The 26,757-nt window shown below is 46.2% G+C and overlaps 1 pseudogene; it reads left to right on the top strand.

Moving 5' to 3' along the window:
• Positions 1-26,757, top strand: part of LOC117355254 — a 623,529-nt pseudogene that overhangs the window by 90,846 nt on the left and 505,926 nt on the right.

The following is a 26,757-nucleotide window of genomic DNA, read 5'->3' as shown; positions in this document are numbered from 1 at the left end:
GCGCTGTACATTTTAACATACAATGGACAGTCCCTGCTCAGAAGAGCTTACAATCTAATTTAGACAGGACATTTCAGGGTTGGGATGATTATAGTGGGTATAGGTATCTGACAGCAGTGAAGGGGAGTTGAAGAGTTGAAAGTAGTTTCAAAAAAGTGGGCCTTTAGCTTGGATTTGAACACTGCTAGGGATGGAGCATGATGTGATAAGGCAACCTGTTCCAGGCATACGGCACTGCAAAAAAGAAGGGACAGAGTCTGGAGTTGGCAGTGGAAGAGAAGGGTACAGATAAGAGGGGCTTGCCCGATGAGCGGAGATCATGGGGGGGGGGAGCATAGGGGGAGATGAACGAGGGACTTCAGAGCGAATGCACTTGTAGGTCAGTAAGAGGAGTTTAAACTGTATTTGGAAATGGATGGGGAGACAATGAAGCGACTTGAGCAGAGGGGTAATATAAAAATAGCAGCTCTCACAGAATATGAGTCACGCAGCAGCATTTTGAATGGATTGAGGTGAGACAGGTATGTGGGAGGCCCGAGAGAAGTACGTTGCAGTAGTCTAAACATGAGGTGAAGAGAACGTGGACAAGGGTTTTGGTCATATGTTCAGAGAGAAGAGGATGGATTTTGGTAATGTTATAGAGGAGGAAGTGACAGGTTTTGGCAGTCTGTTGGATCTGAGCAGAGAAGGAGAGAGAGGCATCAAAGATCACTCCAAGGTTGCAAGCTGACAAGACAGGGAGGAGGATAGTGTTATCCACAGAGATAGAGGGGGGAGGTGGGTTTGGGGGGGAAGATAAGGAGTTAAGTTTTAGCCATATTCAGTTTGAGATGGCGGCAAGACATCCAAGCTGCAATGTCTGACAGGCAGGCTGAAATTCGGGCCTGAACTCCCGCAGAGATATCCGGCGTGGAGAAATGGATCATCAGCATACACAAGAGAAGCACACACCTGATCTTCGTTTCCCCCCTAGTTAGAGGATGTAAGCTCAAAAGACACCACCAATACCTTTTATCCAACCAAGCAGCACTAGAACAATTGCTCACGCTTTCCACTTATGGGGAATTTAGGACACGCCTAAAAACATCTGTTCCTGACGTATCTAAACAACTGACCCGTACAATTCTTTCTCTTCAATATCAGTTACCTTGAACTGTTAACTCAATCTTTCTCCTCTGTTAAGTTCATTCAACCTGTATCATCTTTTAATCTTTGTATACCGCATAGAACTTCACGGTCCTGTGGTATATAAGCTGTTATTATTATTCTTCATAGAGGTCATATTGAAAACCATGATAGGAGATCAGCGTACCAAGAGAGAGGGTATATAGGGAAAAGAGGAGAGGGCCCAGGACAGAGCCTTGGGGTACGCCAATAGACAGCAGTGGAGGAGGATCCACCATAACATATGCTGAAGATACAATGAGAGAGATAGGAAGAAAACCAGGAGAGAGTAGAACCCCAGAATCCCAGTGAGGATAACATGTTGAGAAGGAGGCAGTGATCCACAGTGTCAAAGGCAGCAGACAGATTGAGAAGAATGAGGATAGATGAGTCCATTGGATTTGGCTAGGAACAGGTCATTAGAGACTTTAGCAAGGGCAGTTTCTGTAGAGTGGAGAGGGCGAAAGCCCGATTGAAGCGAATCAAGAATATTATGAGAAGAAAGGAAGTCCAGGCAACGGCGGTGAACAGCACGTTTGAGTAGTTTGGATAGGAAGGGGAGGAGGGAGATAGGGTGGTAGTTGGAGGGGGATGTAGGCTTTTTAAGGAGGGGAGTAACTATAGCATTTGAAGACATCAGGAACCATAGCAGTGGGGAGCGAAAGGTTGAGTATGTGACAAATGGGAGCAATTACAGTGGGAGCGATGGATCCGAGTAAGCAGGTAGGAATCGGATCAGAGGAACAGGTGGTGGGTTTGGAGGAGGAGAGAAGGTGAGCAGTTTCCTTTTCCGTGACTTCAGAAAAGGAAGAAAGGGTCGTAAGGGTTGTTTAAGGGAGGTCGAGAGAGTGGACAGTCGGAAGGGGTGGCGGGGGAGGTGACATTGTTGTGAATTCAAGATGGATTTTGTGAATCTTGTCGTGGAAGAACTCTGCCATCGTCTGGGGAGAGCAAAAGAGATAGGAGGTGGGGTACTTTGAGTAGAGAGTCGAGAGTGTGAAGAGATGGTGAGGGTTGGCACTAAGAGAGTTAGTCAAATGGTTGTAGTAGTCCTGTTTGACAAACAAAAGGGTAGACTGGAAGGACATCAGCATGAATTTGAAATGAACGAAGTCAGCAAGTGTGCGGGATTTAAGCAGCACTAGGATTTGATCTCACAACCTCTGGGTATAGTGGCAGCAGCTCAACCAGTGAGCCACAGCCCTCTTGCAAATATCCCCTCCACTGAGAAAACTGAACAAGCCAAATTACTACAGAATGCTACATAGAAAAATCATATATAATTTTATTTATTTTCAGATGGATCTTCAGCAGAATTTTCTAAGGGCTCAATATTTTAGTCCCATAGAGAAACAAGCACGCACATCGTCACAAGGTCTGTCAGCATTTTTTATTCGTTTGTAGCAGTGCTGTTATTTTGTGAACTTATTCAAACTCTTCATTCTTCTTAAAAAGTATATTACTTATAAAAATAAAGATCTCAGGATAACTTAGCTTATTAGCTGTTTTCGAATGTCATTGATGTCAGGAGGGGACCAGTCACTCTGACATGTTTCACCCCAAAGGCTTCTTCAAGGAAGTCCCCCCTTTCCGACTCCATTGTTGAAGAGGAAGTGGCAGTATACTGTTTAATTCAACATTGGCTATAACATAGAAAAATCATGGCAGGAACAGTGTTAGGGGAGTGCATTAGGGCAACTGCCTCCAGGAAGCTGAAGAAGGCACAGCCTTACACCAATATGTCTTTCGTACTCTTTTCTCCCTCCCTTTGCTGGGTTCAGTATTTTACTTCCTTTATCCCCTTGGTTCAGCATCTTCTCTTTCTCTTCCCTTCTCTCTCCTCCTTCCTGCAGGTCCAACATCTCCCTACCCTCCAACTCTAGTCATTCCCCAACATGAGTCCAGCCCCTATCTCCCTTCCATTCAGCCCTCCAGACCAGTTCCAGCTCCCATCTGCCTTCCACTCAATCCTCCAGACCAGGTCCAGCTCTAGATCCCATCTGCCTTCCAGTCAGCGGCGTAGTAAGGGGAGGGAGCAGTCTACCCTGGGCATTGTCTTGGTGGGGGCACCAGCACCCATCCTCCTCTCTGCCCTCCCCGCTCCTTCCCTGCTGTATGCGCCAACCTGCTACTCGTGCCAGCATTGGCTCTTCCTCTGACATAACTTCCAGGTCCTGCGCCAAGGAAGTGATGTTGGAGGGCCAATACGGGCAAGTTCATGATGCTGCTTGTGCTGGAATAAGTTAGAGGTAGAGGGGAAGGGAAGGGGGGGGGTCTCCTCTCACCATCGCTAGGCCACTGCTCCAGCACCTATCTGCCTTCCATTCAGCCCCCAGACCAATCCATAGCAGCAGATTCCCCCCATGAGTCCTGTAGCCCCCCCAAGCAGCACAATCCTTCCCAAGTTCAGCAGCCCCCCACCCCATTCGAGTATATATTGAAATATTCTTCCTAAGCCTCCCTCTCGGCCCATGCCTGTTTTACCTTTAGGTTCAGCCGCCATGGAGAACAAACTTCAAAGGCCTACACTGAGGCCTTCCATCTGCCGAGTCCCTCCCTGATATAGCTTCTGGTTTGGACTGTATGGACACTAAAGTGACAAACTGGATTAAAAGCTAGCGTGGAGATGAACAACTGCAAAGCAACCTCCCTTCTTGACCTACAGAGCCCAGTAAGTTGTATATCGTTCAGAATCCAAACTTGATTATCCTGGATTGCTTCTGGGAAATAATGATCAAGATTAAGAATTCCCTAACTCAGAAACTTGATAGTTTATCAACACAACTCAATGAATACACAGGTAGACTTACTAATTCAGAACAGAAAGTTTGCCCTATGGAGACTAAGCTTGAGATATTGGAAGTGGATGTTAACAAATCCTTGGAAATTGAGATACTGATGATTAAAGGGAATGAACTGAATAAGAAAATTGAGAACGGAAGACTGTATCGTATTCATTTTCCTAACGTCCCTTCAGTAGCTCCCTTAATCACAATTAAACACAATGGGGCTCATTTTCAAAGCAAAGTACCATAGTAACCTATACAGTAGTAACCTATGGAACTTTGTGTGTCTAATTGCTTTGAAAATATGGCTCTGTCTCTCTGAAATAGTGAAAGATCCTGAAGATCAGATCCACCAGTGTCGAGCATTTATTATGTTCCATCCATTGTAAAAGAAAGAGTCTACATAGTAACATAGTAGATGACGGCAGATAAAGACCCAAATGGTCCATCCAGTCTGCCCAACCTGATTCAATTTAAATTTTTTCTTCTTAGCTATTTCTGGGCAAGAATCCAAAGCTCTACCTGGTACTGTGCTTGGGTTCCAACTGCCAAAATCTCTGTCAAAACTCACTCCAGCCCATCTATACCCTTCCAGCCATTGAAGCCCTCCCCAGCCCATCATCCCCCAAACGGCCATATACAGACACAGATCGTGCAAGTCTGCCCAGTATTGGCCTTAGTTCAATATTTACAATTATTTTCTGATTCTAGATCCTCTGTGTTCATTCCATGCTTCTTTGAACTCAGTCACAGTTTACTCTCCACCACCTCTCTCGGGAGCGCATTCCATGCATCCACCACCCTCTCCGTAAAGTAGAATTTCCTAACAATGCTTTTGAATCTACCACATCTCAACCTCAAATTATGTCCTCTGGTTTTACCATTTTCCTTTCTCCGGAAAATATTTTGTTCTACATTAATACCCTTCAAGTATTTGAACGTCTGAATCATATCTCCCCTGTCCCTTCTTTCTTCTAGGGTATACATATTCAGGGCTTCCAGTCTCTTCTTATACGTCTTCTGGCACAAGCCTCCTATCATTTTTGTTGCCCTCCTCTGGACTGCTTCAAGTCTTCTTACGTCCTTCGCCAGATACGGTCTCCAAAATTGAACACAATACTCCAAGTGGGGCCTCACCTGTTCAGGGGAATCAACACTTACTTACTTCTACTGGCTACGCCTCCCTTTATACAGCCCAGCATCCTTCTGGCAGCAGCCACCGCCTTGTCACACTGTTTTTCGCCTTTATATCTTCGGACACTATCACCCCAAGGTCCCTCTCCCTGTCTGTGCATATCAGCCTCTCATCTCCCAGCATATACAGTTCCTTCTGATTATTAATCCCCAAATGCATTACTCTGTATTTCTTTGCATTGAATTTTAGTTGCCAGACCATTCCTCTAACTTTTGCAGATCCTTTTTCATATTTTCCGCTCCCTCTTCGGTGCCTACTCTGTTACAAATCTTGATATCATCCGCAAAAAGTCAAACTTTTCCTTCTAACCCTTAAGCAATGTCACTCACAAACATATTGAACAGGATCAGCCCAAGCACTGAACCCTGAGGGACTCCACTACTCACCTTTCCTTCCTCCGAGCGACTTCCATTAACCACCATCCTCTGGCATCTGTCCGACAGCCAGTTTCTAACCCAGTTCACCACTGTGGGTCCTAACTTCAGCCCTTTCAAGTTTGTTCAAGAGCCTCCTATAAATTACATCTAGCATATATCTTCGATCCAGCTCTCCGGTCACGCAATCAAAAAATTCAATCAGGTTCATTTGGCACGATTTACCTTTTGTAAAGCCATGTTGCATCGGATCCTGTAACCCATTAGATTCAAGGAAGTACACTATCCTTTCTTTCAGCAACGCTTCCATTATTTTTCCAACAACCAAAGTAAGTTTCCAGCTTCATCCCTGTGACCACTTTTGTGAATAGGGACCACATCTGCTCTCCTCTAATACCCAGGAACCACTTCCGTCTCCAGAGATTTGTTGAATAAGTCTTTAATAGGGCCTGTCAGAATCTCTCTGAGCTCCCTCAGTATCCTGGATGGATCCTGTCTGGTCCCATCGCTTTGTCTGGTTGCAGAGTTGAATGCATCCTTTGATGTGCTGAATTTGAATTTGTCTTTAGAAGCTGACGCAAAGGGCTGTTTTTACAAAGCCGTACTAGTGATTCTAGTACAGCAAACGTGATGAAGCCTATTCCGTCACTATGGGCTTCATTCCACGCCAGAATCACTAGTGTAGCTTTGTAAAAGGAGCCCCTGAGGGAGTAAAAACTGCAACTTGAATTCTTAATCTTGTATTAGAGCCCGACCAGGACAGGGTTCTTAGATTATATTTTCTTCATGGAGATAATTTCTCTGATCTAAAGAACATAAGAACATAAGAATTGCCATCTCCGGATCAGACCCATGGTCCATCGAGTCCGGCGATCCGCACACGCGGAGGCCCAGTCAGGTATACACCTGATTGTTCTAATCACCCATATCCCTCTATGCCTCTCATAAGGAGATGTGCATCTAATTTGCCTTTGAATCCTAGCACAGTGGATTCCTTAATAACCTCCTGTGGAAGAGCATTCCATGCGTCCACCACTCGCTGCGTAAAGCAGAACTTCCTGACATTTGTCCTGGACTTGTCACCCCTTAGCTTCAAACCATGTCCTCTTGTCCGTGTCACATTGGACAATGTAAATAATTTGTTTTTCTGCTCTATTTTATCGATGTCTTTCAGTATTTTGAACGTCTCTATCATGTCCCCTCGCAGCCTCCTCTTCTCAAGGGAGAACAATCCTAGTTTCTTGAGTCGTTCCTCATATTCCAATTTCTCCATACCTCTTATTAGTTTCGTTGCTCGTCTCTGCACCCTCTCCAGCAGTTTTATATCCTTCTTTAGGTTGGGAGACCAATGTTGTACACAGTATTCCAAGTGTGGTCTGACCATTGCTCTATAAAGCGGCATTATGACTTTCTCCGATCTACTTGTGATTCCTTTCTTTATCATGCCCAACATTCTGTTTGCTTTCTTTGCCGCTGCCGCACATTGTGCCGACGGCTTCAGGGTCCTATCTATCAGTACACCCAGGTCCTTTTCTTGTTCGCTCTTACCCAGAGTTGCTCCTGACATTCTATACTCGTGTTCCTTATTCTTACTACCTCAATGCATTACTTTGCATTTCTCCACGTTGAACTTCATCTGCCATTGCTCTGCCCATTTCTCTAGCTGATACAAGTCGCTCTGGAGTTCCTCGCTATCTTCCTGCGATCTGATTTCCCGGCATAGCTTTGTGTCGTCTGCAAACTTAATGATCTCACTGGATATTCCGCCTTCCAGGTCATTGATATATATATTAAATAGAATCGGCCCAAGTACCGAGCCCTGGGGCACACCACTAGTCACTTTCTCCCAGTCTGAGAACTTCCCATTTATGCCCACTCTCTGCTTCCTGTTTTCCAGCCATTTGCCTATCCACCTTTGTATATCTCCCTCTATTCCATGGCTTTGTAGTTTCCTGAGAAGTCTTTCATGCGGAACTTTGTCGAATGCTTTCTGGAAGTCCAAATAAATTATGTCCACCGGCATTCCACTATCAATTTGCTTGTTCACGGTCTCAAAAAATTAAAGCAAATTCGTTAAACATGATTTCCCTTTCCTGAACCCATGTTGACTGGGTTTCAGCAAGTCGTGTGTATCTAAGTGCCGGACTATGCTATCCTTGATCAGTGCTTCAACCATCTTTCCAGGGACAGACGTAAGGCTCACTGGTCTGTAGTTGCCCGGTTCTCCTCTCGATCCTTTCTTGAAAATTGGCGTGACATTCGCTATCTTCCAGTCATCTGGTATCTGTCCAGTTCTGATTGTCAGATTGGTGAGTTTTTGCAATAACTCTCCGATTTCAATCTTCAATTCTTTTAAGACTCTCGGATGAATTCCATCCGGTCCAGGGGATTTGTCACTTTTAAGTTTGTCGATCTGGTAGTATATCTGGTCCAACTCCACTTCAACTGTGGTGAGGCTGTCTTCTATTACTCCATTAAACACTTTCATTGCCTCTGGTATTTTTGCAGTATCCTCCTCCGTAAAGACAGACGCAAAGAAGGAATTTAGTTTGTCCGCAATTTGTTTATCTTCCTTAATGTACCCTTTTCTTCCCTGGTCGTCCAGGGGTCCCACCGCCTCTTTTGCGGGTTTTTTCCCTTTCACGTATCTAAAGAAGGGCTTGAAGTTCTTGGCCTCTTGCGCTATTTTTTCTTCATAGTCCTTTTTGGCATCCCTCACCGCCTTGTGACATTTCTTCTGTTCGTCTTTATGTTTTTTCCATGCTTCGGTCGTTTTGATGTGTTTCCATTTTTTGAAAGAGTCCTTCTTTTCTTTTATGGCTTCCTTCACCTGTCTGTTAAGCCATGCCGGTTCTCCCTTACCTTTTGTTCTCCCTTCCTTGGAGATCCTCGGAATGTGTAGGTTTTGTGCTTCTGTGATAGTACTTTTCAGTAGGGACCATGCCTGGTCTACTGTTTCAATTTTATCCACCTTTTTCTTGAGTCGTTGTTTCACCATGGCTCTCATGCGATCGTATTTGCCCTTTTTAAAGTTAAAGGTTTTGGTTAAGGTTTTGGCACTTTTTCTATTCCCGATGTCAAGCTTAAAGATGATCACATTGTGATCGCTCGTCCCCAGCGGTACCGTAACTTCTACTTCTTTTGTCGGTCCCGTGAGGCCATTTAGCACCAAGTCCAGGGTGACGTTGCCTCTTGTCGGCTCTTTCACCATTTGTTCCAGGAAGCAATCCCCTAGCGCCTCCAGGAACTTGGCCTCCTTGCCGCAGTTGGAGGTTCCTAGTTTCCAGTCTATCCTCGGGAAATTGAAGTCTCCCAATATTATTACATTGCCCGTCTTGCATTCTCGTTTGATTTCCTCTATCATTTCTAAGTCAGATTACCTTCGAAAGCTCTAATTAGCCCAACTTTCAAATATACAATTCACAAAGACTAAAGAAAAGGAATCATAGGAAACAGCATAGGGAAGGAAGTGATACAATCTCCATTACAAAGTCTTCCTTTCTAGTCCATAAAATGAGAGAATTTGCTTATTTTTACCAATATTTCTAAGGAAATACAAAATGGATCCAAAAAAATGCAATACTTTAATGGGGCATTCTAATAAAATCCTGAACAGTCAACACATTTTTTAATTATATCCTGTGTATTCTCAGGTGCATTCAGAAACTGTAATTGAATAGGATCCCAAAATATATCCTCAGTATCCTTCAACTTTATCATGCACTTACAAGGAAATTACAAGAAAAAGATGCCTGTAGGGCAGACATGGGCAACTCCGGTCCTCGAGGGCCGGAATCCAATCGGGTTTTCGAGAGTTCTTGCCTTTTTACCTTTTGTTCCTGTTTGTCTTTGTTTTTAAAAATGTCTTCAAAAGTTATTGTTACATTTTGGTGACGCAATGTCAGCTTAAACGTGTATTTTAGCTAAAGTATGTTTTAATGAATTTGTACACCGCCTAGAAGGCTGATTGGGTGGTATAAGAAATTTTAAAGAAACTTGAAAATTGAAAGTAGCGCATGCAATAAATCTCATGCATATTCATTGGGGAAATCCTGAAAACCCGATTGGATTCCGGCCCTCGAGGACCGGAGTTGCCCATGGCTGCTCTAGGGTTACTACTCTCAATTTCAATTTCAAAAATTATTTTCTTCTTAAGTTGAAATCGTTTTTATTCATTTCAAATAAACAGAGCATCATGAATACAGTCGCAGGATAACAACACTATTACATCCCATCCATCCCTTTCTCCCTCCCATCAACCCTATAAAGAAAGAATGGCTCTCGATATCATACAAGAGTAAGTCGCCCAACAGTGGTACATTCAAAAGAGATACAACGAAAAGCATTGTGTTAGGCCTCACCGACTACGACTAGCAACATCTCCACCCACCCCCTGATAAACTGTGAAGCCACCAAACCTGACAACCTCACCCAGCAACCAACAGCCCACCCTCACCACCCCACCATCCCTCCCTTTCTCCCCCCAATCCCCCCGACCCGTCCACCCTCCCTGAATCGTCCAAAACCTTACTCCATTTTCCTGATTACAGATGCAAGCTATTCAAGACAAATCTGTGTGCCCTTGCCGGGAGCTGCTGAATCGTTTTTGTTTATAGGTGGGGGAGGTCACTCTAGCCTCCAAAAGCATTAAAGCATGAAACACTGCTTTCCAATGTCAAAAAGAAGGAAGGGCCTCTTCTAATCAATGCTGGAAAATACCCCACAATAAAGGCCTTGTGAAGCAGCCCTCTACACCCCTTCCGATGACTCCCCCTCCCATTGAAGAAACAACACCATCTGAGGGGATGGGGCCATCATCCGATGTAGACCAGCCCCCCAAAAAGCACAAATATCACCCCAGAAGATCTGGAATTTCTTTTCTTCTTGAGTAGCCCTAGAGACATCTGGAAATACTTGCACAGGTTCACCACAAAATTTTGACATCCCATTTTTAAAATAAGTTGTCAATATTAATGTTTTATCTATTTCACTCATGCAGGTTAATAATAAAGATCTAGATTGAATCACATCCTGACTATCCTCCAAAAACCCTGTTAAATCTAATTCAACTGGTGCAAGCTGGTCTATTCATTGAGCTGATTCAATTTTTTTCTTCTGGGGAATATAATAATAATTGACAATAGGAAAATTCTCCGCATTGAGCAATCCCAAAACCTCCTTGAAAAATTTATGTAACAAATCTGAAATTTTTTGATCTATGTACATTTTCCAAAGCTTCTTAGAATATTATGCAGGAATCTTTCACTGCTGAAGTAGATACCTATTGCAGGGTTACAATTTGTTGCTCCATTAAATTTAAATGTTTATCTAGAGGCTGTAAATTGGTATCGACATTTTCTAGTTTCTGAACTACCGCTTGAGAAAAATCAGAGGATTGTTTCACAGTTGACTTTAGAAGACCTGCTCTAGATATTAATATCCACAAATCTTTTAAGGTAACATCTTGTGTTCTCTCTAAGGGTGATGGCTCTTCAATGGCCTCAGAAAAATTTAACGGCTTTGGTATAGGAAAAAATGTCAATTTAGTAAAGCCATTAGAAGAGCCAGCAACCCCAGGAGAGAGAGTGGGATCCACTTGGGGCCCAGTGTCACTCAGTTCCAGTGGAAGGGGAGAAGTCATCGAGGGGGCTTAAAGAGGCTCCAGATAAAGACTCTAAGGTCAACTTATCATCAGTAATCATATTTGCTGGCTTAAAATGCCTATCTATAGGGCCTGGAATAGCAGGAGTAGAGCTTTTCGGCTTCACCTTCCTTTTACCCATGACAGGAAAAATATTTATCTTTACCAACTAAGTAATAAATACAAATTTTAAGATAAGCTGCTCATCAGCTCCTCATGGCTCCAAGGGGCGTTACCTGTCCCTTAGGTATGCCCCTTTAGCCACGCCCTGTGGCCACACATTGCTGGTGCGGCGTCCCTTTTGTGTCAGAGATGGATCCAGATGACGTCAGCCGTCCATCTCTACTGCCTGCAGGAAAGTTCAAGGCACCAAAAGTAGGGAAAATGGGCACATAAAAAGCACCAGAAAAGTGCTCAATTCCACCCCTCAGGTAGGCAAGTTCTCCCAGGGTTCTTTTTGTTTTATGTCTTTTTATTTCAACATCTTTTTTTGAACAATAAAATTAGGATCCCTGTCAGGATCTGCACCCAGTGTCCCCTCCCCGACGCCCTCCCCTGCCAGGCTCTGCACTCAGCCTCCTTCACTACTTGCCTGGTTCTGCACCCTGCCCTGCAAAGCTCTGAACCCAGTCCCCTTCCTTCCTTGCCCTACTAGGCTATGGAGCCAGCCCCCCTCCCAGCTGGGCTCTGAACCTAGCCTCCCTCACTATTTGCCAGGCTCTGCACAATGTCCAACCTTCCTGTCCTCTATCCTCTTCCTCCTTTGGTGGTGTAGTGTTAGGCCGGGACAGGAGGGATCCCTCCTATTTCCCATCCCAGCCGATAGTAACAATTTTTTTACCACCCTCCCCCCACGTACCTTTTCTCACATCTTTGGTGGTCCAGCGGTATATGAGCAGGAGCGAACTTTCTACATTCCTGCCCTGCACCCCTTCTTCCGATCTTGCAGCTAGCAGCCAGCGGCTGAGTAGTGGTGCTGGCTAGCTGGTATGGGCCGCTGTAATGGATAGTGTGCAAGACATGTTTGTGGAGTATGCTGTAGATTTTTCTACATATGAGATGCCTTTTTTTCATGTGATTCTGGGTAAATCTAGTTAGATGCATATATGATAGTTAAGGCCATGCCCAATAGAAACTTATGAAAAGTTGGTGCATAAATACACCAATAAAAAACTGAATATGGATTGTGGCAAAGGCCAGAAAAATGACATTAGAGATAGAGAATGACACGGTGGCGGTTTACCCGCAGCCACCGCATTTTAGCCGCGGGTCACCCGCCGAAAACGGGGAAGAAAACTAGCAGTCGCTGCGGCGACTGGGACAAGGCCATTCACCGCCCGCGGGGCGGTGAATGGTCTTGTCTCCGCAGTGAGGTATCAAGGATCGCGCGGTCCCCGCAGCCACCGCCCGCCTGTAGCATTTAGCCAGCTCCCTCTCTCCACCTCACCTTAAATTTTGAGTTTTCCGGCTTCCTTTTTTCCGAGCCGCACGTGTTCAAAAATCCATGCACGCACGGCTGCACGAGTCAATCAATCTTCTCCTCTGACGCAACCGGAAACAGGAAGTTGCAGGAGAGGAGAAGTTTGATTGACTCGCGCAGCCGCGCGTGCACGGATTTTTGAACACGTGCGGCTCGGAAAAAAGGAAGCCGGAAAACTCGAAATTTAAGGTGAGGTGGAGGGAGGGAGCTGGCTAAATGCACGGCTTTTTGAACACGTGCGGCTAGGGAAAAAGGAAGCCGGCAAACTCGGAACGAATATAAGGTGAGGTGGAGGGAGGGTGGGGGCTGCTGGACCATTCTTCATTACTTTGCCATACTAATTCCATTCTATGTTAGGTGCCACGGACTCAGATTCGAGTCCTAGCGATGATGAGTTAAAGATCCCAAAAGAAGCCAACTTCTAAATCCAGTGGTTAGAGCTACACTACACTCCTTGTGACCCTGGGCAAGTCACTTAATCCCTATTGCTTCTGACACAATGGGCAGTTCCAAAGACCAAGACTGGCCAGTGTCAAAGACAGGATGCTGAGCTTGATAGACCCTTAGTCTCCACTGTTTTTAGTGATCAACAAAGTTCTATGTTTCTATAATCACCCTAATTCTGTTATCATTGGACTAGATATTCAAAATGATTTAAATGGCCAGGACAGGCTCCTGGCTGTTCAAATCATCTGTCCAGGGCTAACCAGGCATTTTCAATCTTCATGTTCAGCCCAAATGGTGTCACACAATTCAGCAAAAATACCCAATGTTGTTCCTCATAATTTAAATATTGCTCATAGAAGGAACAACATTGGGTATTTTTGCAAATGGAAGTTGGAGGGTTAATTCCCTTGAAACAGCCAATTGAGTGAAACATGAATTCATGCTGGGACACAAGATAGGTTGAATTTGTTTTGAATTTAAAAAGAAAAATGATCAATGAAGAATACTATAATGGCAAGAAAATATAATGATAAAACAGCAACTAATTTTGCCTATTTTTATATATTAAAAAAGTACTACATAAGGTGAATATCCATATTGCTGTCTGTTGTTCTGCTGAGCACTGGCATTGAAACAGCAAAATGCATTTATTGCATACTTGTCCTCTGTCGGAAACATTATGGTGGTATATTAGTTGTGTTAATAAAAATTTATAAACAAAGCCCTGCCAGCTGAACATCTCTTTCTCTAGTTCAGCAGCAGGAACTTTGATTTATAAGAATGGAATACGCTAAATATTAGAGTACTAAGGCTTATATGGATGCTGCGGGGACGGTGATGGGGCGGTGAATGGGATGGCAGTGGCGGTGACGGGGCGGTGAAAGGGATGGCAGTGACGGTGATGGGGCGGTGAATGGAATGGCGGTGACGGGGCGGTGCAGAGGATGGTGGGCCGGGGACAGGGCGGTGACGGGGACAGATTTTTTCCCCGTGTCATTCTCTAATTAGAGAATAACAGGAAAACACTAGGGTTGACTAGGAGGAAAAAAGTATATGTACTTGGTATTAAGCCAGATCATAGAGGAAATCAGGTAGATATACATAACACACTTATAGTGGTATTAATCTGACTCCATTTTGCCATCTTTCTTTCTTTGTCTAAAATACTGAAGTTTTCCCGCTTAAAAAAGGCCTGGGTTTCTAGTGTTCTTTGGATTGTCATGAAACCAGATGGTCCTGGCATTCCAATGCTGGCTATAGAAGAAAAAAAGACATATCAAATATGAAGGAAATATGTTGTGGTTTATGAATGTTTGGGGGCCCCGAATGCATGTGAGAATGTGTTTGATTATGTGTATGAATGTATGTTTAAACAAGAGAATTGGTTTTGAAAACAATATTTTTATATATTTTAAACCTGAAGAAATCATGAGAGGCAGCATCTGCAGTTTGACCTCTCTGACCTTTAAGCTAGGCAATTCTCTCTACTCTGTGACATTTCAGGAGGCCTGTTGGCTGTTTCAGGGCTCCTTTAAGCCCATATTAGGAAATTCTCAGTAAGGGGGGTCTGGGTTTTTCTTTTCTTGTGTGTGTCAGTGAAATTTGAAGCTGTCAGATTTCTCCAAATCAACAGTTCCTGATAAGAGAGCTGGGTTTGGATTCAAACTTTTCCTCTAATGTGTTATACATTCAGAAATTGCTGTGTATAATTTGTAAAACTTTTCTTTGAGCTGGTAAGTATGTTAAAAGGAATTTTCTTTGTTCATACCTAAGGACGGCCTCTCTGTTGGCCAATTGGTTGACAGGTGTGATGTCATACTAGGCATTGCAAAAGTATATAAGTGAACCTGATGGCAGGGGTTTCCCTGAGACCATGTATTGCTTCAGGAGAGGTGCAATTTTCACACCTGACGGGTCTCCTTGCACAAATTGCCTTTTGAAAGTTGATCATGTTAAAGCTAAAAAAAAAAAAAAAACCGATTGGAAAAGATTTGTGCAATTGTCATTATTCCTGAACACCTAAGAGCACGGTTGGTGCAGTGCACTGCACAGATGGCAAGCCAGCCAGGAATCTTTTGCGCTCTCGGTGTTCATACGCTTAAACTTCTTGTGGAAAGAATTTTTTCAGTTAAGAACAAAAGGTGTTCAGTCCGCTATCCAGAAAGACGGACAAGTTATCCCATGGAAGCAGATAGAATTTCTGAAATCATAAGTAGCATGTGTGTTTTATTGGCATGATAATAGTGAAACGATAGAAAAAAGAGAAACAGAAAAAAATAATAAACAATAAATATACTAGGGTATTGATGTGTAAATATGTCTCTAGAGTTTAAATATGTAATTAGTGGGGTTTTAAGGTGATAATATGTAAAATATGTATGTTAATGTGAGGAAAAGGAAAGAAAAACTGGGGTTTCTGTAGCACACCAGCCACAGATTTTAAAACTTTTCTCTGCTATGAGCCAGGCTGCTTGTCTGTGGAAAAAAAAGCCATCTGGCCCCCCTTTTTCAATTGAAAAAAAAGTTTCCCACTCTCCAGATTTTCCCTTTGTCTCCAGAATGGGTGTGCCTCCTTCTCCCCTCTATGCCTTCCACAGTGACTATCATGTGGGCTGGAGGGCGGACTGTTTGGAAGCCCCCCTCCTTCCTCTAGAAGGAAGAGGGGAGAAACCCAGAATCAAGATGGTGTCGAGGTCGGACTGAGTGGGCTGCAGAGAGTTTGGGAGAAATTTTCTACTGTTTATTTATCGCTGAATGCACGACTTTAACCTGAATGGGGAAGAGGAAGGGAGCCGTTCATCCTATCCCTCCGGCGCCCGGGACCCCGCAGTGCACGATACAGCCAACGATTTTACAGGCTTTTTCCCGCTCAGCCGCCGAGAACCCATCCACTTCAGAGGTGAGCCAGGAGTTCTTTGACGAATTCAGCGCAGGAGCTGCCCGAGCATTCTTGAGCCTGGAGCAGAGGTCTATTCCACCCCAACCCGGAAGTGTTTTAGTTCAGGGAGCTGCAAGAGTTCAGCTGCCCGATGCGGGAGGAATGGACTCAAGCAGAGGAGGGACTCCAGCACCGGAGCTTCGGCAGTACAGTGTTGGAGATGTTGACCATCTAACCCCTGGCACTAATGGAGATGAGGTGAGAGGAGCTTCTGGAGGTAATAAAATCAGTTTTGGGGAGTTGAAAAGACCTGAGACAATTGATATGGAAGCGCTTTGGCAGGCCATATCTATCATGGATGCCAACCTAAAATTGAGTCTTTCAACAATTAAAACTGATTATGGGACTATCTACTCCAAGGTGGAGTAACAGGGGGTGTGACTAACTAATTTGACTGAGAAATTGGAGAAACAAGAAGAAAGTTTGAAGGAAGCAAAGATTGTTCAATTGGAAATGGTAAAGGAAAGATCATTTATTTCTCGCAAGTTGGAAAACTTTGAACATTCACTTAGGAGGAATAATTTCAGATTCTTGAATTTCCCTAAATGTCCTGTCATCTTCTCAGTGGAGATGGCGAGAAAATACTTCCGAGAAGTCCTAGCTATTCCATTGGAAAATTTACCTCCAATTGTTAGAGCTTATTACTTGGACATTAAGAAACCTCAAGGGGAATCTACCCATAAAGGAAAATCTAAAGATAATGTTGATTTGTCTTCATTTCTGGAAAGCTCTCTTGAGGTGGTGACAAATAGTATCACTCTCTTATTGACTCTAGCCTTGGAAAGCGATAGAAAATATGTTCTAAGTCTATATTTCCGTCATTTAAATGATATGTTTTTGGACTCAAATGTTAGAATTTTTCCGGACTTAGCTTTAAAAACCCAGAGGCGTAGAAAGGAGTTCTTGGCTTTGCAGCCAAGAGCCCTAGCCTTTGGTGCTACTTTTTTGCTTAAGTTTCCAGCAAAATGTTTCATTTCCTATCAAAATTAAAATTTTCTTTTTTTTTTTGAGCCCAAACAGCTATTAGATTTTATAGGGCCAAAAGAAGGTTGGTTTCTTAGCCCATGGATGAACGACCTGTCTACCGGCTGTGGGGGGGAGAGGGGGGGGGCTACACGTTGCCGATACTCTATATCAGTATAATTTGTGTAATTAATTGAATTTATTTTCTCTCTTGATTCTAAATTGGTAGACTGAATAGTTGATTGAACTTTCTAGTATAAATGTAAAAATTTTCATGTATCTTTTTTGGATATTCTGATCTCTTTTCAAGATTGTAATTCTTGATGTTGAAATGAAAAAGGATTAAAAAAAAGAAGGAAGAGGGGAGGGGGGAATGGAGAAGCATGGAGTTCCTTTGTCTTGGGTTCCAAGACTTTTCAGCACAGATATCGTGGTTAAATTATGTCTTATATACTAGCCAGTTGAGGAATTTTAAAGTGTAATAGCTTGCAATTAACGAAAAGGACCCAGAGGGGAGTACACAGCATAACCTCTCTGGTTAAACTTTTTACTGGCAGCAGTGAGAAAAGTATGTAGGACAAGTAGAGTTTTGCATGGTTAAGAAACGCATGCTGTGTTAAAACAAAGGATTGCATTGTGAGTCTCGGAGCAAGTCTATATGCATATTAAAAGGTTTTATTGAGAACTTGTAGCTTAGCAAGGCATGAAAACTTCATGTATGTGGTTTAAATTTATTTCCGATGAGCAGGAAAAAGAAACGTAGTCTGAACATGTTGATTTATTTTTAAAAGTTAAAAGAGGGGACAAACACTCTGAATAAACTTTTACTTTTGTACACTGAAGTCAGCATGTTGAACTATCGATGGTTTTGCATAGCTAAAACACCCATGCTGTGTTCAGACAATAGAGATAAGGGCGTTAAGATAAATAACAGTTTAAGGAGATGAGATTGGTGGTTTAATTTGTTAAGTAAGCAAGGAACAAGAGTTTGATATTAATTAAGGTGAATTTTTGCGAACAGCTAGACAGTTGACACTGAATTGTTGGATTGTAACTGGGCAGATGTATTGTGGGTTGTTTAAAGCAGGAAATAGTGGCATGTATAGGGATGGAAAACAGCACACACACACACAGGATACGAGTCGGGCGGAAGCGTTGCCGTGGCAAGCTCTGAACCCCTTTTATTATGCTTCTATGCTAATGACATCATAGTAACTCCCCCGTGTACATCTCTAATGATTGCTGGATACATACAGTGGCGTACCTAGGGTATGTGGCACCCGGGGCCCATCATTTTTTGATACCCCCCATCTATATGAAAAATATGATTTTTAGTAACAATCTACATATCGCACAAGAGTGTTGGGGACAGCATTCGGGCCAGCGGCAGGAGATAGGCAGAGCTGTGCCTAGCGAACCCAAGCACGTGGCAGCTTAGAGGAACAGCAGGAGAGAGTAAGAGTGAAGCGGAGGAGGCAGAGGGAGAGAGAAAGAGAAGCAGAAAGCGGAGCAGTAAGCAGGGATCCATCAGAGTTGCGGGGAAGAAGCAAGAGTTAACTCCGCCCACCCCCTGACATCACCAGCCGAACTCACCATATAAGGGGAGCAGCCAACGGTGCGCAGCCGTTTGGCGTGTGGCGAAGGCGAGCGGCAAAGGCGCTCGCCTTAGCGAGAGCGCCTTTGCGAAGGGCCTCAAGAAGGGCATCAAGAAAGGGCTATCAACTCTAGCCGGTCTCTCAACTTATAAAACTAGCTAACTAATCAATTGACTTCAGTCTTTCTTCAACCTCCTACCAAGTCTTTAACTCTCAAACTTACAACTTTCTATCTAACCAACAAGCTACTAAAACCTTTCTCACTAAACAGGCAGACCTCACCAATCACTCTATTCCCAAACCACTTTAACAGGCAGACACGCTATCCTCTAACTTTTAATCAGCCTGACCTCTCAAGCACACTAACAAACAGACAACCTTAACTGACAATTAACTAACTGTTAACTAACTACTCTATCCCTCAGACCAAGAACTAACTAACTACCTCTATCCCTCAACACTTACTGACCAACACCTAACAGCCCCCACCCTAACAAATATATTAAAAAAAAAATATATATATATATATATAATCACAATAATAATAAACCTTTTTAAATGGCAGGTAGGACTAGAAGCAGCAAGACTTCAATCAAAACGGGCAGTTCAGTCACCGAGAGTACCTAGGGGATGGCTATGGTCCGAGTACAGATGGAAGGGGAACCAGGACGGAGGGCAGAGGTCTCTGTACAGACCGAGGCCATCCCCTCAAAGATGTCTACAGTCTTAACGCAGATGGAAGTAATGGATCAGCTGGACGAAAGCATTTTGCTAGAGCTGAGGAGCCTGAGAGAGGAGGTTCAGCGCTTAAGGAGCATCCGAGATGATGAGACCTTCATCGATGGAGTCATCCAGGAGCTGTCTCAGATCGCTGAACAGGAACCTGACGAGACCACCCTGGGAACACCCAAAGCATCCAAACCTGAAAACTTGAGACAAACCGCCGGAATGCAGGAAGTGGCTGGAGACGCTGACACCAGGCAGCTGGTGACTTCCTCCACAGGAAAACGCAGAGGACCTAACTCTGTCTCTTTTTCTCACATACAGGCCAGCTCTACATCGACACCACAAATCGCCCTGAGGAACAGATATCAGCTGCTACAGGAAGGTCCTGAGAACGAGGTACAAGAAGTTGTTCAGCAGACGGTTCCAGCTCCAGAATCAACAGTACGGCCCACCCCTAAGACGCGCAGAGTGGTGATCATCGGGGATTCGCTGCTGAGGGGCACCGAGGGACCAATTTGCAGATCAGATCTACAATCAAGAGAGGTCTGCTGTTTGCCAGGGGCCAGGATCCGGGATGTAACCGCTTGCCTTGACAGACTCATCAAGCCCCGAGACCACTTCCCCATGATTCTAATCCACGTTGGAACCAACGACACCGCCAGGAGCACCCCGGACAGCATACCTGAAGACTTCAGGGCCCTGGGTGAGAAGCTGAGGAGGATGGATGCGCAGGTGGTCTTCTCCTCGATCCTCCCAGTGAGGGGCAAGGGCAGAGCCAGAGAGGATCGAATACAGACGGCGAACGACTGGCTGCGAGGATGGTGCAAGGAGATGAACTTCGGGTTCCTGCACCATGGAGAAGCTTTGCAAGGGCTACAGGGACACGACGGGCTACACCTGACCAGAAGAGGGAAGAATGTCCTTGGACACTGTCTAGCCCGCCTACTTCACAGGGCTTTAAACTAGGTAAGTCGGGGGAGGGTACGGGAACAAACAACATACCTGGCAAACTAAACTGCCAATACTTTTTTGAGGCTGAGGTAAGTAGTCACCGAAATTCTGGGTCTGGGTCAGGGGCGAGTACACACACTTTCGAGTCGGGGGTAGGTTCACATCATAATCATGGGTCACATTGTAATTCTGGGTCTATGGGGAGTACACATTGTAGTTCTGGGTCTAGGGAGAGCACAAATAATGCTAAAGGTGTTCAAGTAGCTCAAGCGGGAATATCCCGACTGAGATGTAACAAAAATACAACATGGAGGGCTATGTACGTCAACATACACAGTTTGGGAAACAAGATCCTGGAATTGGAAACAGAAATAAGGAATGCTGACCTGGATGTGGTGGCGATATCCGAGACCTGGCTCACAGACTCCCACGGGTGGGACATGGTCATACCGGGTTACAACTTGCTTCGCCGGGACAGGGAGGGCAGAATGGGAGGAGGTGTAGCATTATATACTAAAGATGACATTAAGGTCACAAGAATCACAGATGTCCAGTACACTGGGGAATCCCTTTGGGTTAATATGGCCAGAGGGAAGGACAAATGCCTGTATCTTGGCGTAATTTACAGACCCCCAAGACAACAGGATGACCTGGATATGGAAATTATCCCCGTCAACATGGATTTACTAAGGGGAGATCATGCCAATCCAACCTGATCAGCTTCGACTGGGTGACGGGGAAGCTGGATGTTGGGGAATCCCTGGACATCGTGTACCTGGACTTTAGCAAAGCATTCGATAGCATACCACACCGTAGGTTGCTGAGCAAGATGAGTTCTATAGGATTAGGTGACACATTGACGAAATGGGTTGGGAACTGGCTTGGAGGTAGGCTTTACAGGGTAGTGGTGAACGGCACCCCCTCCAAAATGACAGAGGTGATCAGTGGAGTGCCACAGGGCTCGGTCTTGGGCCCGATCCTATTCAACATCTTTATAAGAGACTTGGCAGAAGGGCTTCGAGGTATAATAACATTATTCGCCGATGACGCCAAACTAAGTAATGTAGTGGGCAAATGCACAACGGACGAAGATTCAATGTATGACAACATGATGCACGACCTGCTCCTACTGGAGCGCTGGTCTAGGAACTGGCAACTCAGCTTCAATGCCAAAAAAGGCAAAGTTATGCTCCTGGACAGCCATAATCCATGCAAGACTTATACCCTTAATGGCGAGATCCTAACAAGAACGGTAGCAGAACGAGACTTAGGGGTGATCGTCAGTGAGGACATGAAGGCTGCCAATCAAGTGGAGCATGCTTCATCCAAGGCAAGACAAATCATAGGTTGCATACGCAGGGGTTTCGTCAGCCGTAAGCTGGAAGTCATTATGCCATTGTATAGATCCATGGTAAGGCCCCACCTGGAATACTGTGTGCAATTTTGGAGGCCGCATTATCGCAAAGATGTGCTGAGACTGAAGTCGGTTCAGAGAATGGCCACCCGGATGGTCTCGGGACTCAAGGATCTCACGTACGAAGAACGGCTAGACAAATTACAGCTATACTCGCTCGAGGAGCGCAGAGAGAGGGAGGACATGATCGAGACGTTCAAGTATCTCACGGACCGCATCGAGGCAGAGGAAGATATCTTCTTTTTCAAGGGTCCCACGGCAACAAGAGGGCATCCGTGGAAAATCAGGGGCAGGAAACTACGAGGTGACACCAGGAAATTCTTTTTCACTGAAAGGGTGGTTGATCGCTGGAATACTCTTCCACTGCAGGTGATTGAGGCCAGCAGCGTGCCTGATTTTAAGGCCAAATGGGATCGACACATGGGATCTATTCACAGGGCAAAGGTAGGGGAGGGTCATTAGGGTGGGCAGACTGGATGGGCCGTGGCCCTTATCTGCCGTCTATTTCTATTTCTATTTACCTAGGAAAAGGCAGCATCTTAAACACTGCAGTGAGCACTAGAACACCAATACCGTATTTTCACGCATATAACGCGCGCGTTATACGCGTTTTTACCTACCGCGCATACCCCTCGCGCGTTATATGCGTGAGCGCGGTATACAAAAGTTTTAAAACATAGTTCCCACCCCGCCCGACTCACCCCCCCAGCAGGACCGCTCGCACCCCCACCCCGAACGACCGCTCGCACGCGCTCCCACCCGCACCCGCGATCGGAGCAAGAGGGAGCCCAAGCCCTCTTGCCCGGCCGACTCCCCGACGTCCGATACATCCCCCACCCCGGCAGGACCACTCGCACCCCCACCCCGAAGGACCGCCGACTTCCCGACAATATCGGGCCAGAAGGGAGCCCAAACCCTCCTGGCCAGACCGCTCGCACCCCCACCCCGAACGACCGCTCGCACGCGCTCCCACCCGCACCCGCATCCACGATCGGAGCAAGAGGGAGCCCAAGCCCTCTTGCCCGGCCGACTCCCCCGACGTCCGATACATCCCCCCCCCCCCGGCAGGACCACTCGCACCCCCACCCCGAAGGACCGCCGACTTCCCGACAATATCGGGCCAGAAGGGAGCCCAAACCCTCCTGGCCACGGCGACCCCCTAACCCCACCCCGCACTACATTACGGGCAGGAGGGATCCCAGGCCCTCCTGCCCTCGACGCAAACCCCCCTCCCTCCAACGACCGCCCCCCCCCAAGAACCTCCGACCGCCCCCCCAGCCGACCCGCGACCCCCCTGGCGACCCCCACGACCCCCCCACCCCCCTTCCCCGTACCTTTGGTAGTTGGGCCAGAAGGGAGCCCAAACCCTCCTGGCCACGGCGACCCCCTAACCCCACCCCGCACTACATTACGGGCAGGAGGGATCCCAGGCCCCCCTGCCCTCGACGCAAACCCCCCCCCCCCCCAACGACCGCCCCCCCCAAAGAACCTCCGACCGCCCCCCAGCCGACCCGCGATCCCCCTGGCGACCCCCACGACCCCCCCACCCCCCTTCCCCGTACCTTTGGTAGTTGGCCGGACAGACGGGAGCCAAACCCGCCTGTCCGGCAGGCAGCCAACGAAGGAATGAGGCCGGATTGGCCCATCCATCCTAAAGCTCCGCCTACTGGTGGGGCCTAAGGCGCGTGGGCCAATCAGAATAGGCCCTGGAGCCTTAGGTCCCACCTGGGGGCGCGGCCTGAGGCACATGGGCCCAACCCGACCATGTGCCTCAGGCCGCGCCCCCAGGTGGGACCTAAGGCTCCAGGGCCTATTCTGATTGGCCCACGCGCCTTAGGCCCCACCAGTAGGCGGAGCTTTAGGATGGATGGGCCAATCCGGCCTCATTCCTTCGTTGGCTGCCTGCCGGACAGGCGGGTTTGGCTCCCGTCTGTCCGGCCAACTACCAAAGGTACGGGGAAGGGGGGGTGGGGGGTCGTGGGGGTCGCCAGGGGGGTCGCGGGTCGGCTGGGGGGGCGGTCGGAGGTTCTTGGGGGGGCGGTCGTTGGGGGGGAGGGGGGTTTGCGTCGAGGGCAGGAGGGCCTGGGATCCCTCCTGCCCGTAATGTAGTGCGGGGTGGGGTTAGGGGGTCGCCGTGGCCAGGAGGGTTTGGGCTCCCTTCTGGCCCAACTACCAAAGGTACGGGGAAGGGGGGTGGGGGGGTCGCCAGGGGGGTCGCGGGTCGGCTGGGGGGCGGTCGGAGGTTCTTGGGGGGGGGCGGTCGTTGGGGGGAGGGGGGTTTGCGTCGAGGGCAGGAGGGCCTGGGATCCCTCCTGCCCGTAATGTAGTGCGGGGTGGGGTTAGGGGGTCGCCGTGGCCAGGAGGATTTGGGCTCCCTCCTGGCCCGATATTGTTGGGGAGTCGGCGGTCCTTCGGGGGGGAGGGATGTATCGGACGTCGGGGGGGCATCAGGCTTTCAGGATGGGGACAGACCTTCAAGGGGGGACAGTGCACGGAAGTCAGGGGGGGTGAATGGAGAGTCGGGACAGCGCACGGAAAGTCAGGGCGGGCGAAAGGAGCGTCGGGCAGCATGCGCGGTATACCCGTGAGCGCGGTATACCAAAGTTTTTGTACATATCATCGTGATTTCTGCGCGCTATACCCGTGTGCGCGTTTTATACGGGTGCGCGTTATTTGCGTGAAAATACGGTACATACATTGTAAAACTAAACAAGCCAGATCCCGCACAGTCAATTGATCCTGTAGTCAATGCCAACTGAAAACTATGTTCTTTTCATACACACAGAACAGAGATACACTCTCGCCTAATATGGAATAATCACAAACTAAAAATAAAAATATGTAGACAAAAGTTAAACTGAACTGCCAAGAAACCAGACCCTGGATACAATGCAACACCACAAAAACAGTAACACATGTCCTCTAATACAGTGCAAAATATAAAGACAGTAGATGTAAATTTGAAAAAACTAATACATAACAATCACCACTTTACAAATTAACAAATAAAAATAAAACAAATAATGAGAAATAAAAAAATACCATTTTATTGGACTAATCCCCGTAAGCTCGGTCCCCATCCCCGCAAACCACCTGATTCCATCCACACAAGCCTTGAATTGTTTATATTAAAGTATAAAAAGAAACAATATTCTGTACAATTGTCAATTTATAAATCAGCGTCTTCTCCCCACTCTCTCTTCCCCATTTCCCTTCAGCGTCCTCAGCCCACTCTCTCTCCACTTTCCTTCAGCGCACACACATAAAAACAAGCAACTAATTTTATATCATTTTCATTCTATTCATTCATAGAAATTAAAGTCTAAATAATGCCAGTCACATAATAAAACATGATTTTACAAAAATAATTCCCTGCACAATCAAGCCTGCAAGGATTACTAGATGTCTTTCAGCAGCTCCCCTCCCTCCCTCCCCCTTACCTTCATGGCCAAGTCAAAATGATCTACCAACAATAAAATTTAAAAAACACAAAGCACACTGTACTCAGAGAAAATGTTAATTATCATTTATATTCCGTGGGTTTTCAAAGAGGTTAAGGCAGATGACTTTATGCAATGTCACCTCAGTAACAACTATACAAAAATAGACAAATATACCCCCTCCCTTTTTACTAAACCGTGATAGCGTTTTTTAGTGCAGGGAGCGGCGCTGAATGCCCCACGCTGCTCTCGACGCTCATAAGCTCCCTGCGCTAAAAATTGCTATTGCAGTTTAGTAAAAGGGCCCATAGTGCAAAATATAGACAGCATATATAAATTCTCAAAATGGACACATTTTGATCACTACATTGAACATAAAATCATTTTTCCTACTTTTGTTTGGTAATTTCATCAGTCTCTGGTTGCACTTTATTCTTCTGACTGTGCATCCAATATTTCTTCCCTTCTTTCAACCTCCTGTATGCTTCCTCTCCTCCAGACCTCATTCCCTCCCCCAACTTTTTCTTTGTTTCATCCTGTCCCCTTCTTTCTTTCTCTCTCCATGCCCCCTTTCTTTCTGTATGTCTGTCTTTCTCTCTCTCCGTGCCCCATTTCTTTCTTTCACCCTGCCCCCTTCTTTCTCTTTCCATGCCCCCTTTCTTTCTGTATGTCTGTCTTTCTCTCTCTCTCCTTGCCCCATTTCTTTTTCTTTCACCCTGCCCTCTTCTTTCTCTCTCCATGCCCCCTTTCTTTCTCTATGTCTGTCTTTCTCTTTCTCTCCCCATGCCCCATTTTTTTTCTTTCTTTCACCCTGCCCCCTTTCTTTTTGGCTCCCTGTCCCCCCTCCCTTTCTTTCTTTCTTCCTTCCTTCCTGTCCTCCCCATGCCACCACTATTGGGAAACATACTGCTGCCACCACCGCTGGGGAAAGGCTGCCACTGGCCATCGGAAACAGGCCAGCGCCGAATTCGCCCTACTTCTTTTCCCGCGGGCCAACCAACTCTGGCTGCCCGACGTCAATTCTGATGTCGGAGAGGACGTTACGGGCCAGCCAGGCAGCGATTGGCTGGCCCAGAACGTCCTCTCCGACATCAGAATTGACGTCGGACGGCTAGAGTTGGTCGGCTCGCGGGGAAGAGAAGCAGGGAGGGAGAACTCGGCCCCGGCTTCTTTCTGATGACAGCAATGGGCAGCCTCTTCCCCAGTGAGTGGCCAGTTGTGCAACCCCTTGGGCCGTGCACCCAGGGCGGACCGTCCACCCCGTCCCCCCCCCCTTGGTACGCCACTGCTCCCACCATCCCATTCTGGTTATGAATCCTCTTGTGCAGTTTTAAATGTAATTTGTGATTAAAGGTTCCATCAATTTCTGAGCAGATATATGGCTTTTCTCCTGTACGTATTCTCTTGTGCCTCGTTAAAGCCAATTCCACATAAAATCTTTTAACACATTCTGGACAAGAATATGGTTTCTCTTGGGGGTAATTACTCCACATATGAATCTTCTTGTGCTGTTTTAAATTTGATTGGTTTGCCACATTCTGGGCATGTAAATGCCTCTCACTCTCAAGGATCATCTGAAGTTATTTTAAACCTGATTGATGATAAAAGGTATTATAATATAAAGATGACAATTTCTCTCTCAC

The sequence above is a fragment of the Geotrypetes seraphini genome, chromosome 2 (genome assembly GCF_902459505.1).
Source record: "Geotrypetes seraphini chromosome 2, aGeoSer1.1, whole genome shotgun sequence".
Lineage (NCBI taxonomy): Eukaryota > Metazoa > Chordata > Amphibia > Gymnophiona > Dermophiidae > Geotrypetes > Geotrypetes seraphini.
The sequence above is the reverse complement of the archived record's forward strand: the minus strand, read 5'-3'. Positions and strand labels throughout refer to the sequence as shown.